Source organism: Podarcis gaigeae, assembly GCF_964106915.1.
Source record: "Podarcis gaigeae genome assembly, chromosome: 14".
Classification (NCBI taxonomy): domain Eukaryota; kingdom Metazoa; phylum Chordata; class Lepidosauria; order Squamata; family Lacertidae; genus Podarcis; species Podarcis gaigeae.
The window spans coordinates 5,274,895-5,295,801 of NC_139690.1; the positions used below are offsets into that span (position 1 = coordinate 5,274,895).

General features: G+C 43.9%; 1 protein-coding gene across 50 annotated transcripts in view; it reads right to left on the reverse strand.

Annotated features, from left to right (window-relative positions):
- HERC1 (HECT and RLD domain containing E3 ubiquitin protein ligase family member 1) overlaps positions 1 to 14,832 on the reverse strand; it is a 112,328-nt gene extending 97,496 nt beyond the window's left edge. For 48 of the 50 annotated variants that reach the window (XM_083712313.1, XM_083712302.1, XM_083712311.1 and 45 more), the window contains exon 1: positions 14,557 to 14,730. The gene's annotated coding sequence lies outside the window, so the exon portion shown is untranslated. Of the gene's footprint in view, positions 1 to 10,418; positions 10,504 to 14,556 lie in introns of all 50 variants that reach the window. The other 2 variants (XM_083712312.1, XM_083712281.1) reach the window with 1 other exon arrangement.
- Positions 14,833 to 20,907: the final 6,075 nt, after the last annotated feature.

The window sequence follows — 20,907 nt, forward strand, 5'->3', positions numbered from 1 at the left end:
ATTTTTATATTATTTTTGTTATGACAGCTTACCATAACAGAATTAAACAAAAGAGTTACTGGAGACTGAATACTTTTATTTGCCACCTGCTTGCACACGACCAGAGTTGAGCCCTTTCCACCTCTTCCTAAGGTTCTTCTATCAATTACAACAGCCTTTGATAGCTGAGAATGATGGGAGTTGAAGACTAAACATCTGAAGGACACCACGCTGTTGAAGGCATATCTAGAGAATGGCTTATTTCCATTTAGCAAGCAAATGGAGAAAAGCACTTATTTTTCAAGCAATTCTGAAAATTGTTCCCTTTTGATTATGGAGCCCCAAATCACCAAAACACTCGGCTTAACTTGTTTAGTGACTGTTCCACGGAAATCTGCTACTTGCTAACCTCCTGCTATAAAGGACCTCATTCACCCTATGAAGGGAGTGAAGTAGTTGTTGTTGTTGTTACTATTACCCCAGGAGAAGAAACAAATATTTTAATACTGTTTAAGGAAGCCCCACCCTGCACACCAAAGTTGTTTGCTTCCTATTAGAAATAAGCCCTGGATGTGTTTATCTACTGCCAGAGTCCTAAATCCTCCTGCAGGTTCTCTCAGTATTTAGTCAGAAGGATGTACTGTCTGGTCACAGATATTTTGCCTGCTCTCTATCTACTCCCAGCTTTTCAAAACTTGCATAACTGACTCATTTAAAATTGATGTTTACTAAAATAAAAGCCCACTAAGATATTTATCATTCCTTTTTTGAATCTGGTATTTTAACATGAAAATATGGGACTGGGTACATGTTAAAACACATGAATGAAAATAGGGAACCGGTTGAATGGTTGAAACTATGGCTCCTGTCATACTTTCCCTTTTCTTGCGAGGAATCCTATTCAGAATAAGGGAAATTCCCTTTTAAAAAGGGAAACGTTGACAGCTATGTTCCTGGTCCTTGTCCATGCTGGACTCCAACTCATACCAGCCCCAGCCAAGAGCATCTGGAGGGCCACAAATGCCCCAACCTTGACACAGATATATACACAAAATGCCCTAAACATGGCTAGCCTTTGAAATATCTATCTATCTACCTATCTATCTATCTATCTATGGTTTATAAATCTCACCAATACTAATCAACAAAAGATGGAGGATGGGGTGCAATAATTACATATTCATCACAAGTTCTATTTAGAAACAGAAAGAAAGAAGTAGTAGTAAATATTGTTGTGAATAGCACTCCATTTTCCATCTTCCTACCACAACCAGGAGACACTGGTTAAAATTAAGAAATACAAACTGACAGAGCAAGGTCTATTACCAAATGAAATTTCTATTTATGTAAGTTAGCAAGCATTCAAACAAAACAGAAAACTGCATAACACATAAATATTTTTCCAGGTCAGTCCAGAGTCTCCTATGCCAACATGTGACAATAAGGGTGGCTTAAATCCTTGTTTTTAAAGGGAGGCAGATGGACATTTTCAAAGTTATATACATGTGCTAAAAGAACAGGCTCCCCAGAAGACTATGAATGGCTACTAATCACTATGACTATATGCCAAGATGGACCTTTGGTCTTATCCAGCTACAAGGCTCCTTGAAATAACCCTTGAAGACCCTGCTTTGCCTATTTCACATTCTCTGGAGCCAACAAGACAACTACCTCCTCCCATTAAATGGAGGACAGGGGGCGGGCGAGTGTAAAGGATTCCCTGGTGCAGGTTAATTCTGTGTCTAGGGCAGCTGTCTACCGGCTCCATCTGGTACGCAGGCTGAGACCCTACCTGCCTGCGGACTGTCTTGCCAAAGTGATGCACGCTCTGGTTATCTCCGGCTTGGACTACTGCAATCCACTATACGTGGGGCTACATTTGAAGGTGACTCAGAAACTACAACTAATCCAGAATGCGGCAGCTAGTCTGGTAACTGGGAGTGGTCGCTGGGGTCATATAACACCGGTCCTAAAGGATATTCACTGGCTCCCAGTATGCTTCCGAGCACAATTCAAACAGCCTCGGCCCAGTATACCTGAAGGAGCATCTCCACCCCCATCGTTCAGCCTGGACACTGAGGTTAAGCTCCGAGGACCTTCTGCTGGTTCCCTCACTGAGAAAAGCAAAGTTACAGGGAACTAGGCAGAAAGCCTTCTCGGTAGTGGTGCCCTCCCTGTGGAACACCCTCCCTTCAGATGTCAAGGCGATAAATAACTACATAACTTTTAGAAGACATCTGAAGGCAGTCCTGTATCAGGAAGTTTTTACTGTTTGATATTTTACTATGTTTTATATATGCTGTAAACCTCACAGTGGCTAAGGAAACCCAGCCAGATGGGAAGGGTATAATTATTATTATTATTATTATTATTATGCATCCCAGTATGCACTTCAACTATCAGAGTGATTTTGTAGAGTTAGAAAAATAAGACATCAAAAGATTTAACTACAATATATATGTCTGTATGCTGCTCTATGAACACACAAAATACTATAAAAATAAAATATTACATAATACCTGGAAGCAATACCAGAGCAACTTATTTTACAGTCTCACAACATTAGCCTCCTTTTCCTGTTTTCTGTGTGTCCTGCATACCAACACTTGTCATGAGAAGCTTACTGCAGGATGAACAACAGTCACATACATTGCTATAGCAACACTGCGGTAAGAAATCTGCAATTCAGTCCTCAAACAGTTCAACCTGGACAAGCCTCATTACCTCATTTCTGTTTTGTGTAATGGAGAGTGGGGGTGACAGTGTATGGGAGACAAAATCAAAGAAGCCTAATATTTCAGAAAACTGAAGGAAGGTATTAGACCTGAAGGACTACATGATACTAAGGCTGTCCTTTTTCTTTTATCTGTTTTTGCATTGTAATATACAATGTTAAAAGATGGCAAATATTTCAGAGAACCATCTAGCCAGAGAATGCCATCTAGCAAATAAATATTTGAAATAACTTCAGTAAACCAGAAAACTACAATCGAATATTTGAGCTGGACCATAATAGAGATTTCCTGCTGAAAAACGGAAGTCATAAAAAGGCAAACAGACAGACAAAAATTGGAAAAAATGATATAAACACAATGATCTCTAAATGCTGAAAAGCAGCCATGCTGAACCACACCCAGCTGCCTAGAACCCTATCCATAATGGCCAGGGAGATGTCACACAGTGGATAAAATAGGAAGAATTATGACCACACTGTCCCTCTGAATCTTTCCCACCTTCCCTAATCTAGATGTTTTCAAATGCAATTCTCAGGAGTCCCAGTCAGTTCTGACCATATAGTACTACAAGGCGGGTGATGGGCTCTGTAGTTCAAAACATGTGCAGGACATCCTTGCCACCTGGCACAGGAAGTTCCAAGGCCTGTGAACTCTTCGTTACAGCTTATCTAACCAACTCGTGGCCAGAACTAGATCAGAAAAATCACTGTAGTATCTTGGAAGTTGAACGGAATCTGTTCCGGAAGTCCGTTCGACAACCAAATTGCGGCTTCTGATTGGCTGCAGAATGCTCCTGCAGCCAATCAGAAGCTGCAGATGCCCCGTCAGACGTTCAGGTTCGCAAACCATAACAATCACTTCCGGATTTGTGGTGTTCAGGAGCCAAAACATCCAAGTTAGAAGGGTTAGAAACTGACAAGCAGGGTTAGAAACTGAGATATAAAAGATAGGAGCCAAATGGCACCTTCAACCTCAAATGGAACCTTCAAATGGTCACCACAACAATTTTTTAAAAACAGGATTACAAAGCAAATGAAGACAATACGGGGTATCTAGCTGAAGATGGAATAAATGCTGTGCACAAAAGACAATTTCTTTTAAAACACATAATTTATTTTTTTCTTTTTGCAATCTGTGGTACAGTGGTACCTCGGGTTACATACGCTTCAGGTTATATATGCTTCAGGTTACAGACTCCGCTAACCCAGAAATTGTGCTTCAGGTTAAGAACTTTGCTTCAGGATGAGAACAGAAATCGTGCTCCGTGGTATGGAGGCAGCAGCAGGAGGCCCCATTAGCTAAAGTGGTGCTTCAAGTTAAGAACAGTTTCAGGTTAAGAACGGACCTCCAGAACGAATTCAGTACTTAACCCAAGATACCACTGTATTTGGAAGGTTGTAACAAGCCACAGCAAAACAGTTATACAAAGAGGACAGTAGGACTTAAATTTAGGCATGTATAGGATAGGAATACCCAGTAAACTTCATGGCTGAGTCAAGATTTGAAACCTGGTTGCCCAGATCCTAGTTGTACAGACACACACTAATCACTACACCACACTGGCAATCCAGCCATATGGGTGGGGTATAAATAATAAAAATATTTATTTATTTATTTATTTATTTATTTATTTATTAATTACTGTAATTTCACTGCATAATAGTCGCATAATCACTGCAGGAGCAACAAACAAGACAAGTGGGGGCCTCCCGCAGGTTGAATTTACCACATTAAAACGTTCAACTGCACACCAGCAGGTGTAGTTAAAGGATACTTTTTTAAAAAAATAGGAGGGTAGTCGAGAGGAATCATGGGAGCTGCAGCCTCTGGGAATCATGGGATTTGTAGGTAAACAACAGGAGCATCTCCCTATGTAATGGTTGCCTTACACTTGAGGTAATGTACTTTGTTGTTTTGACAGGATAGTTGTGTGTCTCCCCCTCCCCGTCTGCCAAGGGAGCCTTTGCTGTCTTTGAACCTCCAGCATCTTGTCAGAAAAGTGGCTCTCAAGTCCACTAGACTAGGGGGTTTTTTTTGCAGGGCGGCGTGCCGGGGGGGGCACATGACTTTTTTTAAAAAAACTTATTTCTTCCTTTTTATTTTCACTAGTTGCTAATGCTGCTCTTACCCAGCCCAGCCCCCAGCCCCCGTGTTATCACTCCTGGCTGTGAGAACGAGTTTGTTTCTTTCTCTCCCTAGCAAGAAAGGGTGTCCTTTAATAATTCAGCACATAAGTGTCACCCCCCCCCCATTTTTTGAAAGAAAAATCAGCATTGAAATGTGACAATTATGTGGTGAAATATGGTGGTGGTGGTGATGTTGTTGTTATCTCTCACTGGGGAGAACCTTTTTCTTTCGGTATGCAAAGTCATAGCTTCTGGGATTAGTGGAGCTGCCAGTGACGGACATAGTCTCTTTCTGTCCATTCATGCCCACACAGAATCATAGACTTGTATAGTTGGAAAGGCATAATGCGATTATTTTCAAAGTTATATATCAAATTTACTTCTGTGAAGGAAAGCATTTCCCTGTAAATGGTACAGGAGCTCTCAAGCAAATCTTTAAAAAAGTAGGATGCTCAGTCGAACTCACGGAAACACAGTTCCGACACCTCTCAGGTAGGTGCCATTGCCATTCTAAGAAAACGGGGAGTTCCGGCACCCATTTTTCTAGAAAAATAGCACTGGTGATGCTCCACCATTTCTTTTTAAAAATCCAGCATTATGATATCCTTTAAGAGACGTAGTGACTAGAATTGGACAGTATTTCATGTCCAGCTGCACAATAGGCTTCTTATGGTATTTCCAGTTCTGTTTTCAAACCTTTTCCTAAAGGTCACAAAACTATAATTCACCCATTTTACCACTACCACAACCTGGATCAACATCTTAATTGAGCTATCCTCTATGAGTCTAAGATCTTATTCTTGATCAGTCACTGGCAGCTCAGACCTCAATAGCATATACGTAATGTCAGGATATTTTGCCCCAGCATGCATCACTTTACATTTGCTAACACTGAATCAGATTTATCATTTTAATACTCATTCACTCAGTTTGGAGAGATCCTTTTGGTTTTGGAGCACCTCACAGCCTCTTTTAGTTAAAAACTACCCCAAACAACTTGGTATCATCAGCAGATTTTGCTAACTCATCTCCAGAAAAGGCTAGGAAGATGTTCTGTCTCATGCTGCAGACTTGGGTTCACAAAGCAGAAAACCCACATCCATTAAATCTCACTGTCACAAATGGGCAAGGCTGGAAAAAAGAACTAGACCTGAAAGTGTTTCTTATCTATTTCAAGAGATAAGAATGTTTATTTGACTTACACACCTCAAGAATGTTTATTCGACTTGCACACCAAATACACCATCAGATACACAAAATCAAATTTCAAAATGGGATACACAGGAAGGGAAACCTTCCCCCTCCTTCTTTTTGTTATAATAATAATAATAATAATAATAATAATAATAATAATAATGAATTTTATTTATATCCCGCCCTCCCCAGCTGAAGCTGGGCTCAGGGTGGCTAACAACAATCAAAATAGTCCAACATTCTAAAAACATTCATTATAAAATTAATTAAAATCAAATTAAGATCAAATTAATGGCAACCATCAAGCAAAATTCTGTGCAGATTGCCAGAGGAGGGGGTCAGGCTGCGCCCTGACCAAAGGCCTGGTGGAACAGCTCTGTCTTGCAGGCCCTGCGGAAAGATGTCAGGTCCCGCAGGGCCCTAGTCTCTTGTGACAGAGCGTTCCACCCCCAAGCTCAACCTGCATTCCTATAAAATAAAATAAAAAGATGAATCCAACCTTTATTCTTCCAAGCAAGCCAGCAAAAATATTAGTATGAGACTAAATGAAAGGCAAAGCAATAAAAGAGGCACTGCTTTACTGCTAGAGCCATTTCACTTTTGAGAAGCAAGGTCACCGTTAGCAGGCCCTTAAATAATCAGCCAGCATAGGAATCAGCATCAGAAGCCCCACAAGTAAAACCACAACATGTCTCACAAAAAGACTGAAGGGAAGGGATGAAAATGAGCCAGATCTCCCTTCCTGCTCCCCAACCTCCGCAATAGAGAAACAATCCATTTGCTTGCAAACCACAATGCGCTTCTATCTGCAAAGTTTGAGATTTAAGAGGAGGGGTGAAAATCAGCCAGATCTCCCTTTCTGCTCTCCACTGCCACTGCAATCCATTTAACTCTGAGAAAGAGCTTCTTCTCAGTTTACTTACTTATGCAAATCATACAGCAATAAAAAGGTTCTGTCTTCCTCAGCACATGTCCTTCCCAGCCAGAGGAGGAAATCTCTGTTTAGTCACCAGGGGTTACTCCTGAGTCGCAGAAAGCAACTGGAAACTGGTTAATTTTGAACTCTGATGACAAGGACCTTTCCAGCAAGCTTAGCCAGGACTAATTGCCATCAAGAGCCTCTTGCCACAGAACTGTCTCCTGCAGCAACCTAGTTATACAACTTCATTACAGTATGAAACAGCTGGTGCCTGTACCTGCTTATATTCCTCTTCCCTCCCTCTTCCTTTTTCCTTTTGTATCATGTCTCTTAGATCATAAGCCATTATTTATAAAATGCAAACCATCTTCTGTGCAAGAAAGATGGTTAAAATTGTGGCAAACAGAACATACTTCTGAGTATATTTATCCCGGGGGGGGGGGGGCCTTAATTAAACAAAGACTGATGTACTACAAAAATATTACTTGATGAATAAAAGGTTAAGGAAAACAAAGACAAAAAAGTGTGTGTATAGTTAGCTACACATCAGGATAAGTGAGCAAAGATTACTATTATTTTTAAGGGAAAAAACACATTAGAGGAGAAAGTGATATTTAAAAATACAAGCATACAGTTAGTATTTCATTTTGGTAGACTTGGATTCCAGTTTAATAGGAGCTCTAGAGGACATCAGGATGGTGAAGGGTGAACTAGACAATAAAGGAAACACACAACTGAAAGCATCAATCCCTTCTCTCCTCTAGTGAAGTCTAGGAAAGCAAAAGGTGTGATTGTGATACGATGGCATCACTTCCCACATAGGACTCACATCCCATGCTGACATCACATCACATGTTGAGATTTACTAAACATAATCAGAGTAGGAGAACCAAGTATGCATCAACACTTTCTCCTAATCATCTAGTTTTGCCATAAGTATCTGCACGAGCTCACAGTTAGGCCTTAAATACAAGACAAGGCTGTCTTTTTTGCTATCTTGCTTTGCATCTACATGGATTGTGCTATATGAACATACAAGAACCACCATCAATTCTGTGTTCAACACAGCTGCTAATATTTGCTGCCACATTTTAAAAATTTTGGTTCACAAATGTCCAAATGCAATGCAAGGCCTATTATGACTGCCGTTACTGTTACTGTATTACTTTTGTTATACTTTATACATTTTAATAAAAAATTACAAGTCCTACTACAGAATCTATAGCTTCTTGTTTAAACACTGTAAGGCTTGAAACATGCATCTGAAGTAGATGGTGAGTGCAGTGGCGTAGCGTGGGTTGTCAGCACCCGGGGCAAGGCAAGTAATTTGCGCTCCCTAACCCGTGGATTTGCACCCCCTAACGCATGGATTTGCGCCCCCTAACCCTAACCCCCAGATGTTGTGCCCGGTGCAGCCGGCCCCCCCTGCACCCCCCACGCTACGCCACTGGGTGAGTGTTCACCTTCTCTGGGAGCATTTGCCTTTTGCTGACGAACAAACGAAACAGCTTCCCAAACTGTGAATGAATACAAACTTTAAATCTGCCATGCGCCTGTGTACAAGGCTACAACCCAAAGCTTGCTCCAACCACAGCCCTTAGAGGTAAAGTCCAGGCACCACCCAACCACGGTATTCCTTTGCTCTACTCAGGGCCAATTCACATGAACAATGACAACATAGTAACGCTCAGATGAGTTGTGAATTCTGGGGGCAATATCACACTTGTGAACATTCAAACACAGTGGTGATATAACTGCAGAACACCATTCAGCATTTTCTGAAGAACAGTCAACAGGGAAGCTGAGGCACACAGTCCCCAAGTCTCAACAAACTGAAGCAGTCAGACAATCAGTCTCATACGCCATCTCAAACTGGCTACCCTAGAACAAATCACAGTCCTACCACCAGCAACAACCAGGGAGGACTGAAAGAGGGGTATACTAGCAACATAATCTTATCTTGCTTTCCTGTTTGTAATTCCTAAAACTGTGTCCTTCTCTTTAATCTTCAATGTGAGACTCATGCAACAGACAAAGACTTTAAAACTGAAAAGTGAATAAAATCAGTTTTGTGATTCTGGAAATATCCAAGCTTCCAGTGGTAGCTGTGTGCATATTTCAAGGGTTCACAATTGCTCACAACACAGAAGAGTTGGACTCTAGAACCCTTGTCGTCACCAGCAAAACAAACACTTATTTAGAATCCAGTATACTGATAAGCTGACAAAAGCTGTCACTTCTCCAGAAGGTTAGAAAATAAATTTGCTGGAGATATTCTCCATGCAAAATCAGAAACACAGGGATATGTTTTGAGAGGAGCGAGAAAAATAAACACTTCAGCAGCCCCTAAAGATATGTCCATTTTTAACTGTTGTCAGCAGCTCCTTGTTAAACACAGACACACTCTTAACAAGCTTGAAGAAAAAAATGTTGTCATTGTGGTCTGTTGATTGCTCTATCACTTGCTTAGAACATACTGAACTTCTGGCTTACGTAAAAATACTATTACATCTATTTCAATAAAGGAACTTGGCTGTTGTTCATTCAATGACAAGATTATAACATTATTAAAGGTGCTTCTTCAACTCAAAAGAAAACTAGAAGAACAGCAACCAGCAGGTCATGGAACATAACAGAAGGGACAGAATATAGGGTTACTGAGTTTCCAAACCCATCTTGAATTGGGGAGATGCAGGGGGAGGTTTCCAATGGAAGCCATAAACACCTATACTTGCAGAATGGACACCAATAGTCTACCAAGACTATTATCCATCTCATCTCATCCCGCACTACCTAACCTGAGGAAAATATATCTTCCAGCATCTCCGGAAGAGGTCTCTCAGCCCTACTACAGCCAGTTCTTTAATGGGACATGCCAAAGATTGAACCTGAAACCTTCCATATTCTGCTATCATACCTTCACTTTAGCTGTTAGACATTATAGTCCCTTCTCTTAAGCATTGGCAGGTTTCATTTTTAATCCACATGTATCAAAGAGCCCTCAAGTGCCCTGAAATTCAGTTAATAAAAACTGGCAACCCTTAACTTATAAACTGCACAGGTTTCTAGACCCCTTTTTAATTTATTTAATGCTACTTTACATAACCAACACAAAGGTGCATTCAAAATGTCACACTACTGAGCACAGGCAACAGATTGTGCCACAAGTGCAAACAAACATGGGCAATGCAGACTCTTTTAAATACAGTGGTACCTCCGGTTGCGCATGGGATCTGTTCCGGAGCTCTGGTTGGATCCCGAAGAATTCGCAACCGGAGGTGCTGCTTCTGCGCATGCGTGTGGTAGAGCGCTTCTGTGCACGCACGCGTGGCGAAACCCAGAAAAATACTTTTGGGTATGCCATGTTCGCATCCTGAAGGATATGCAACCAGAGGTCTGAGTACCCAGAGGTATCACTGTATTATTGTACAACATCTCCAATGTTCCAGAAAAGAACACTCTTACTGGAGTTGCGTGGAAACATTCCAACTTGTTCAATGACAATGGATCAGTCACAAGAGGCAGCCATGGTAGACAGGCGGCAGTTGGTCTAGAAACACATTAAAAAAAAGGAAGTCTGGATGAGCCCTAAACCATACTATGGTGACACAACATTCCAGCAACCTCACAAATAACTGTCAATCTAGAAACAATGCCATGGTTTGCACATCACATTAAGCTAAACCACGGCTTAGTGTGAACACTTGGGCTCCCAGATAGGAGATTGTGGCTGCTTAGTTACTCCACAGTCATTTTGCTGTTATGCTGAGCTACATCATCATTTGGCTTAGTGTGTGGTCCAAGGCTCATGGTTTAGCTCTCTCCAAAACTAACCACAAGCTGTAACCAATATCTGTCCTATGATTTACAGTTTGTGGTGCGTCAGGAAGAGCTAAATCATAAGTCCTAGTCTGGACAACATACTAAGCCAAACTAGGACTTAGTTCATGGGAGAGAAGCAAAGCAGTCAGGATCTCCTCTCCTGGACCCCACATACTTTTGCTAAGCCATGCTCAAGCTCAGGGCAATGTGCAAACCAGGCCATATAAATGTTAAATGATCACAGAGATGTTAGCAAGTAACCAATGAGCCTGAGCCTAAATCAAGCATCACACTAGCAAACTTCTTTAAAAACAAAATCCCTCCTATTTATATAAGAAAAAAATATTCATTCAGAGCAGCCTTCACCAACCTTGTGCCCTCCAGCTGTTTTGAACTAGAATTCTCATTAGCTCAAGCCACCACAGCCATATGATGCTGGGGCTGATAGGAGCATGGCTTGTTGTGGTCCAAAATATTTGCATGGCACCAGAGAAATATGGTTAGTTAGAAGACTAGTAGTGAACAGAACAAACTGGTATCAAGCTGTCAATCTAGTCCCTTTACAGGTAAAGAAATATCCTCACCACAATAGACTGAGTTTGAATTAATCATTAAAGCACTGGTGTTAAGTTGGTATGTTGTGACCCAAACCCCATCATAATCCGTCCCCAAAGTATGTGGTGTGTGCAGCATACACAGGACATTGCTTTGTTCAGTTCAAACCATTGTTTAATTTAATCTGTAGTTTAAAGTAGGTTTGGGGAACCTTTGGCCCTCTACGTGTTGATTAAATCCTATCATAACAGTGCATGTGTATTTGATAAGTAGATGTCTGCTGGGTGTTTTTTAATAAATATTTTTATTCATTTCCAGATATCTGTTGGAAGTATCTGTTTGGGCACAGCACACTGTGGAAAAGTGGCGTATAAATAAAGTTAATCAATCAATAGCTGGCTGCTGGCCCTACTTGCTAGGTCTGTCAGGAGTTGTAGTTCAGCAACATCTGGAGGGTGAAAGGTTCCCCACGCCTGGTTTAAAGTGACATGAAAGACAGACAAACCCACTTAAAAAGTTTAAACAACTGAAATGAGGAAAATTGAAGTGTATGGTGGTTTCACTAAATCCATAACATCGTACTGGACAATATGGCTGATTTTACGTACAGTATAACATACTGTTTCTCTTGCCTTTGTAAAGTTTGCTATTTGATAAATAAAGCGTTCATTTTCTTCACAAAGTAAAATCCATGGTATCCACTACTCATTTATGAGCTGAAATAAGTTACAAAGAACCTGATCCTATGCTTGTCTGCATGAATATGGAATATAAGTTCAATGTGACAATTCCAAGCATGTATGCAATCCTTATGATCATTCCCCTGTATGAGACATGGGAATTAATCAAACCACAAAGAAAAGACTATACCACTGAGGAACATGGAAACTGCCTCAGGTCATCTGAGGAGAGGACATGTCCCAGGCCTTTGGTTGCCTTTGTACCTATATAGTTATGATGCTTGTACATAAGTAAGGGCAATGTCGGTGCCCAAAATTCTGAGTCCAGTTTCTAAATATGCAGTGCCAGCATAGGGGTACTTGAAGTTATTTTCCAGTTACTTAACTTTGTTACAAAAAGGCTTGCAACTACAGAATAGCCTAGAAAAGAACCTTCAATACTGTATAAGAATAAGCTGGGAATATTAACCCAATTCATAATTGTGCTATTTATACTAAGAAGCTTCACAATATTATGAAGGACTATCATAGGAACACACAAGAAAAATAACCTCTCTTGCCAATTTTCTGACACCATAACACTTGTTACAGCTTTGTGTTGGACAACTCAAATGTTTCATTTCACGCCAAACAGGTATATAAGGCCCAGTGATGTGTACAGGAGAAAATTAGAAAAGTAACAAATGTATATATGGCACATCCAGTGCTTTTTTTCGGGGGGGGGCAGGGGTATGCATATCACTAAACATGTTGTGAATCTAAGTTTGGTCTCATTGAGGGGCAGTATTTCAATATGAGTAGGAAAATGAGAGTCCCCCTAAACATTTTTTTTTAGGGGGGGGGGGAACCACTGGGCACATCTAACACAGCAGCTGCATTCCTGGAAAAAGAAGAGAACTAGCCAATAGAGCCACCATATTTGCTCTGTAATGCTGTGGAATAACAAACAGGTCCTCAGCAATGAAGGCCAACTCACAACAAATTGACAGCTGGATATTTCACACTTCACATATCCAACAACAGAGAAATCCTGTGCACACAACGGACTATAGCAACAGGTGGGGGTGTGCCAATTTTGCTGTAAAGACCCAGATACGTAGGTCATTTAAACCAGGGATGGTAGATATTTGGGTGATTTGCAGGAGAACTTCTGACTCCCATTTGTTTTAACAACAATGCCTCTTTTTCCTATCTCAGGCCACAGAAATGAATAAACCAGGAATCAATGACTGAGTTCAGTTCATTTCTGGTACCTAGGCCCAGAATGTTCTCAAAAGCAACCTGTTCTTTAAGTTCTAATTGTATGTCTTTTCAATTGGCTTTGGTGGAACTTGAGGTTCAAGTAAACAACAAAGTAGATCTGAATAACCGCAAGTCTACCCACCCCTGGTTTAAAAAGCCTCCCTGCCACACAGGAGCTACTACCAGCTGCAGTAAGGCTTGGAGACTATAATGGGGCACTTCAAGGAGCTGTTCAAGGGTGGATCACTTATTGTTCTTTCATTATATCTTTATGGGTGCAATTATACTGCTCTGCTTTCACAGTGAGATCTCAGTGCATCTCAGATTAACCACTGCAAAACAATACACTTTAGTGGGAAGATGCACACAAGCCCTCATGGCCAGCCATTCCCACCATCCCCCATCCATGCACATGGCTAGATGAGCCACCCAAACTGCCCATCAGAAGCAAAAGTTGCAGACCCACATGCCACCACTCAACACATGCCGGGGTGCATTTACTGATGTGGGCCTAATTGCAGGTTTTGCTTGCGATTTTTATTTCAGACAACCCACTTATGGGACACTTGATGTAGCCTGTTGAAAAGGAAAAAATCGAGAATAACTCCACGTGGTTAAGCAAATTGCCTTTTTAGGCTCCAAGACGGGAAGCTGAGGCAGGGATTTTACTGCTGAGAAAACAGAACAGAAGAAGGCACCAACAAGCTCCTGTTCAGCCCTAGGAACCATCCTCTCTCCCTCATGATTGATTTCAGATTATATGGGCCTACAGGGAGGGGAAAGGGCCGTGTGTGAGTGTAACGTTGCTTACAGATCTGTGGAAATTGCTATGCGCACTGTCACACATAACAATAACAATCAGCAGCCAGAGCAGCAGCAGCAATATCGTAATATGGAGGGCACTGACACAAATAAGACCACTAGCGACGGCGGCGGAATTGCCATCAGAACAGCCAAGTCCAAGATCTATTATTACACCAGCAGCATCATAATAAATAAGAGATAGTTAGCGAGATGAAGAGCAGCGGCGGCGGCGTCACGGAGAGGTCGATGGCAGGGGCGCCCCAAATGATGGGGGGAAGGCGCCCCAATGGTGGAGTCCCCGGGGTGACGGGCGGGGTCGCCCCGGCCCCCTCCCTTTCCGCGGGGGGCGGGGCCCATCCCTCCCCGCTCGGCGGGGCTCCCCTCCCCCTCGCCCCTCCCCGGCGGCGGTTGCCCCTCCCCCCTCCCCTCAGGCCTCGCCTTCCCTCAGCGCGGGCGCCCGCGGGGACGCCGAGGAGCGCGCCGGCAGGAGACCCCTTTACCAAGGTGCGGTCCGGGCAAGGCTGGCGGGGCCCGCGGCGGGAGGTCCCGTGAGGCGGCGGCAGAGGCAGCGACAGCGACGGCGGCGCCCCCGTCCTCCCCGCTTCTCCTGCTTCTCCGGCAGCAGCTTGTCAAAGGGGAGGAAACATGACGCGGGGAGGGAAAGAGTCGGCGAGATCTCGCGGGACTTCCTCAGGGGCCTCGCGAGATCCGCCGCCGCCGCCGCCGCCTCTTTCTTCTGTCCCCCGCCCCGCGCACTCGCCCGCTTCAGTTTTTCCTCTCTGCCTTCCCGCTGTTTGCCGCCCCCTAGCGTCAGGCGAAGGGAGGCGCTGGCAGCGCGCCCCCTGCTGGAGGGCGATGGGCGCCTCCCGGGTCTCTGAGACCCATCAACAAAATCCTATTCCTGTCATAGGCTTGGAGAAGCACAATTATTATCATCACAATAACCAATAATAATCATAGTGGTGTTCTTGCATTTATACTAATAGTGGTTTTCTGGTTCTTTTGTTTGTTTTTATTTATTTTAATACATTTATATTTCACTTTAGGTTGTGTGTTTTTAAGGAACCGTATCAGCAAACAAAAAAATACAAAAGAACCCCAAACCCCAGACACCATGTTGTTGGGAAAGCACTTTCTACTCCAGCAAGAAGCTGAGGGGCAGCTCCAGTCCAGAGGGGTCCAAGCTGCAGCAGTAGCAGCTCTGCTGGAGAGCACTTCCTTTGCATGCAGTAGGTGCCAAGGCCAGTCTCCAGGTGGGGCTGGGAGAGCAATTAACTGCTATTAATTTATTATAGAATCATAAGAACATAGGAAGAGCCTGATGGATCAGATCATCAGACTGTCCAGTCCAGTCGTCTGTTCCCACAGTGGCCAACCATATGCTCCAGAGGAACCCCAAAGGCAGGACCTGAGGGCAACAGCATCCAGTATCCTGAGGCGGGGCTGGCCCAAGATATTTTAGCACCTGAGGCAAACCACAAAATGGCCCTCTCCACCCGACAGGGAAGAACAGGTGAGTGAAGACCTACATCAGGAACAGGGGGTTGGGGATAAATATGTACTTTGGGAACAAGGGCGGAGTAAAGCAATGACAACAGTGGACAGTGCATTCCTTGGAGGCAAGATACGCTGCCCTTGTAGATCTTGTGGCCTGAAGCAGCTGCCTCGCTTTGCCTCATGGGTAGGTCGGCCCTGTCCTGAGGTATACTGCCTCTGACTGTGGCAGCAGAACATGGCCATTGTGGATAAGGCTTGTTGATCATAGAGTTGTAGGCTTGTATCCTGGCTAGCCATATCCTCTGCTCCGTGGAGGGAATCCAGAGTCATTGTGTTCCCAAGCTCTTTCCTAGGCCTCCCAGGAGAGAGAGCCCACCATCCTTCCAGGGAAGCGGATCCCTTGGCCAGCCACTCTTACTCTCATGAAGTTTCACCTAATGTTCAACCCAAATCTACCCAAGCTCTTAGATCTCATCTTGCCCTCTGGAGCAACAGTAGAAAATAAATACGGATGACGGAAATTGTAGTTATGTATTTCAGCCCCTCCAAGTATTCCTATTTTTCAGGGACAGTCGGGTTTACAGAAGCTGTCCCGTTTTCTGATTTGATCCCAGAATGCCCCACTTTTCCTTAGGATGTGGAATTATGTGACCCCTGAGCCAAGGAGATAAGTAACTATAGAACCTTTAGAAGACATCTGAAGGCAGCTCTGTATAGGGAAGTTTTTTGACGTTCAATGTTTTATAATGTTTTTATATATGTTGAAAGCCACCCAGAGTGACTGGGGCAACCCAGTCAGATGGGTGGGGTATAAATAATAAAATCATCATCATGATGGAATAAGCTGTCTCTGTTTCATTGGTGAAAGGTTGGAGGACTTTATTTATACACACACACACACACACACACACACACACAGGGCTGTACCCCTGCTCACTCAACTCTCCAACCCTCTCAGCCATTTCTCCCACATTAACCCCTAGAGTTTCCCTTTCCCACCCCAAGCAACTACTAAGCTCACTTTTCCTGGCCTCTTGGGTTTTTCTTCATGGAAATCCAAGATTGTGGTGAGGCACTGCAAATCGTCCAATGGGGGCTTCCTTCAATATGGGCAGTTCCAGGCTGGGGAAGGGAGTTCTATGGGGCTTCTGTTTCCTCTGACCACAACAGGCTGGCAAGTATTGTGTCTGCCTGATAAAGAAGCAGTAGTGTGTCCAGGAGTTATGAATAGCAACACTGCTGCTGTTTACATGTTGTGTGCAGAGAGTGCTGCTTTACATGTTGTCCTCCTTCTCGTCCTGCATCGCTCCATTCTTTCAATTTGTCTTCAGAGGCTTGACGTTTTTCATCTTCAAAAACTGGACGCAATACTCCAGATGAGCCCTGACTAATCCGAAATAAAGGACAACTCTGACTTTCAAGTTAAACTTTTATTAATGCTGCTGAAAATCCCATCCCATAAACCATTTTTTGCAGCCACATCATACTACCGTCTCCTGTTCAGCCACTGATAAGACAGTCCCAGAACATTGCTCATATAGACTATTGCCAAGTAGTACTTGTAAAATAAATAATAAATTATTATTATTACTAGAAGCTTTTATTCCACTAAAAAAAAGTCCCTGATTGATCAGGTGAAAGTACCCTGACTGATCCAGCTTTTACAAATATTATTTTTATCTCAGTTGTTTATTTTAAAAACCACTGCATAAAAAGAAGCATTCCCTTTCCTCTGTCAAAGGAGCAAATGCCTCTTCTATCACAATGCAAGCAGGTTTGTTTGTTTGTTTCTTTGGCTTTCGAACTCTTGACTTACAAAATTAATCACTCAGTTAATCCCCGTTGGCTTCACTCATCTGCATATACTTACATGTGAGTGAGGCTCATTTAATAAAGTAGGACTTGATTCTGAGTAAAGTGACATTGTCTCTCCAGCTGCTTGGGACTACAACTCCCATCAGCTCCAGTCAGCATAGCTGAGCTGGCTGGGGCTGATGGGAATTGCAGTCCAAAACACCTGGAAGGCACCAGGTTAACAAGGACTGAGGCATAGAATTGCTTTAGGAGATTTATTTATTGGGTTGACGACCCTATTCATCCCCACCCACCCCCAATCCCTCAGGCACTCTAATTTAAATTGGGTTTCAAATTGTAATAAATCTCAATGCAATTATTTTGTCCAACAGGGTGGACATTGAGACTCCTTGCTGATATTAATTGGTTGCTTGTTCTGTTTGATGTTGTTTCAATCATTTTTATTGCACCCAGGATTGGTTGTTTTATGCTGTTTTTATTGCATTGCCTTCCACATTTTATTAAAGAAATGGGACAAATAAATTTCATTTTATATTCATTTTTGGACCAGTGCTACTGTATATCACAAAATACATGTTTATTTGTACAATCTTTTTGACTTTCAGCTCCTCAAGAGCTTCAACCATAGCCCTATCAAAATTGTATCCATTTTACAGCTAGGGGTTAGAAGACAAAGGCAAGGTGAAGGGAGTGCACATGAACCCAGGGCAAAACTTAACGCTCTGTCTAGTGCTCTGTGTACCTGCTTGAGCTTGCTTTGGCCCAGCCCACAGGCATGCCTTGGCTTTTGAAATTTTGGAAATATCATTCCTTTGCAAGTGGCTGAGGTGTTTGAGAAATTGAGAAATAAATGAAAATAAACAGTTGCTGCCTAAGGAAAAGCCTTGGGAACTGAATATTCCATTTGGCTTCCTCATACCAAATTATAAGCATCTTGTTCATTTCTTTTAACTTAAGGTAGGGCTCCTTTCCCCATCAAAAAAATTTGAAAGTGGCTATATAAAAGAGGACACTAACAGCGTTTGCTTTGCATTGGCCAGGCCACTACATCTTCATAAGGCCTCCGTGACATGCACATGAGCACACAGACCAGGGTTGCCAATCCCCAATTTAGGGTCCTGATATGGGCCCCAAGTAATGTTTTTCCAGACCACCAATTTTGGCAACCACAGCAAGAGGAGAGAGGTAGCGCTAGGTGATTAACTCCTCTCCTCAGCTTATCTGAACCCATCTGCTTGGGGGTGGGCTGTGTGCCTGTGTGTCTGTGCATGTGAAAGTGTGAGATGACTACACTCGCCTTGGGACACAGCCAGTTTGCCATAATGAATGTGATCCTCAAGCAAAAAGGTTTAGCCATCCCTGACCTCTTGTAACCATGAGGTCTAGCAACATAGCACAGTCTTGCACTCTAGTTCACAAAAGCCTTGTTGGCCTAATCAGCTTAATTGTCTTGTAGGTGCCACAGGACCTTGTTTCCACTGCCACAGACTAACACAGCAATCCCACTAGAAATGCATTTTTTAAAAATGAAAGTCTCCTAGATTGCATTTGTGGTCAAAGAGGCACACACACAGGTGATGTGACAGGTCGGTCCCAAGGGGCCTGTGTTAGTAAAAAGATGCTCCCATATGCTTGGGCAGTCAAAAGCAACAGACTGTGAAAGGTTGTGCTAGGGTTAGGGCAGGGATCCATCCTTGACTCCACTTCCTCTCCCCCTCTCTCCCATCAGTCATGATTTATACTTAGCCTTTGGCTCTCTCCAGCCTCAGCCCGGGGTGTGGGGTTGCTTCAGAAATGCTTATTCATGAACTTCCTGCAAAATTATGTCCCAACGCAGCTGAGAATAAGAGAGCTTGCATCAGCAGCAAGAGAAAAAGAGTACAGCGCTTCAAGATCCCCAGATTAGAGTCCTAAGAGGTCCAACCAGGAGATCTATTACCCCAAGTCCCGTGTTTTGAAACATACCTTAAGAAGCAGCTGGCAGCAGCCATGTTCAGAATTATGCCTGCTAATTTTTAAAAAAATGCATACACTGCGTGATTGCAAATATAGTATCTAAGCAGGTTACAAAAATATTTGTCCTGACAGTGTGGCCAAGATGTTCTGAGCTACAAAGAACTGCAACCAGGTGTAAAGGGGGTGGGCATGTGTGCACCCCCGTCAGTGGAAGCTCCCATAAAATCTCACCATCACAGTCTCCCCTGTTAGACTGGGACTCTAAGCCCTTAATGTAGTTACCACAAAGGTTCATCCAGCCCTGTTGCAGTTAAAAGGTACCTGCTGGAGAAAAGGTACCTGCAGGATTTTTGTTGAGGGGGCAGAACCGCAGATTTGTACTGATTTGGGGGGGCAGCTGCCCCCTTGGGCTAAGCCCATGGTTGGATGATGGGAGGTTGGCAAGAAAGAACCCATGGGCAGCTGCCCCCTAGATCCACAAAGCATTGAAAGTACTCAATTATCTGAGGTTCTGCCCCCCAACTTTGGCTGCCCCCGCCTAAAAGAAATCCCCGCCCATGCCCCCACCCCCGCTGCCCTGGTCCTGTGCAATTATGCAAGAAAGAGGTCCCATGTTTGATACCCATCACCCCAGGGCTGGGAGAGACTCCTGGACGAATCCCTGGAGACCCAGTGCCGGTTCCTGGACTCGACGGACCATCAGCCTGACTCGGGATCAGCTTGCTTAGACCAGGCAGAAGAGATATTCCAGGGGGAGGGTTATTTATGAATGTATCCTTGAGAAGGAAAGGTGGCGGCGGCGCGGGGGTGGCGGCAATGAGAGGTTCAACAGGGAGGAGGAGAGAGAAGGGGGGGAAACACAGGCAGAAAGGGGAGGGGGAGACACTTCAAGGGTGGGGAGACGTAAGCTAAGAACTGCCAATTCCAATTTGAGCGGAAAAGCTGGTGGTCGCCTGGCAGGCAATCCCCTCTGCGCCCTCGCCGCGCCCATTCCCGGTCCCACTCGCTATCACAGTGTTATGAAGCTCCTGGTTGCATCCAGTTTGCGTCTGCGCCCCTAGCTCTCCCTCCCCCAGCCATCCTTGCCAGGCGCCCCGAGACAGGAAGAAGCGCTTCCAAAGCGCTGACACGAGCAGCTGGGGAGGCGCCAGCAGCAGAGTTGCTGTCCAGTTGCTGAGAGCTGGTGAAGAGCTGCTGCTCCCTCGCTGACAAAGGCGCCATCAGCCAAAGCAAGGGCAGCTTTGCCTTGGTACCAAGGCGCGCGTGGCAGCCAGAGGGGAGCTGTCCAGTAGGAGGAGGAGGAGGAAAGAGAAAGGAGAAACCCCCGAATCCAAGGATGCCAGGACACTGGCGGGCAGCCAGGGCTCAGACAGGTTCTCTCCGAGGTTGTCAGTGTCAGGAAAAGGGTGTGGCCAAGAATTCGTGCCATCTTTCAGTCTCGCGAATTTTCACTCTTCCGTGAAAGCAAACGCCCAACTCCGATGTTTGGCACGAAATATTACTTCCTCCTTGGGAATATAAGGACACATGGAGGGACCATCTGGATCAGATCCCCAAAGACCCAGCTGGTTTAAGACCCTCTT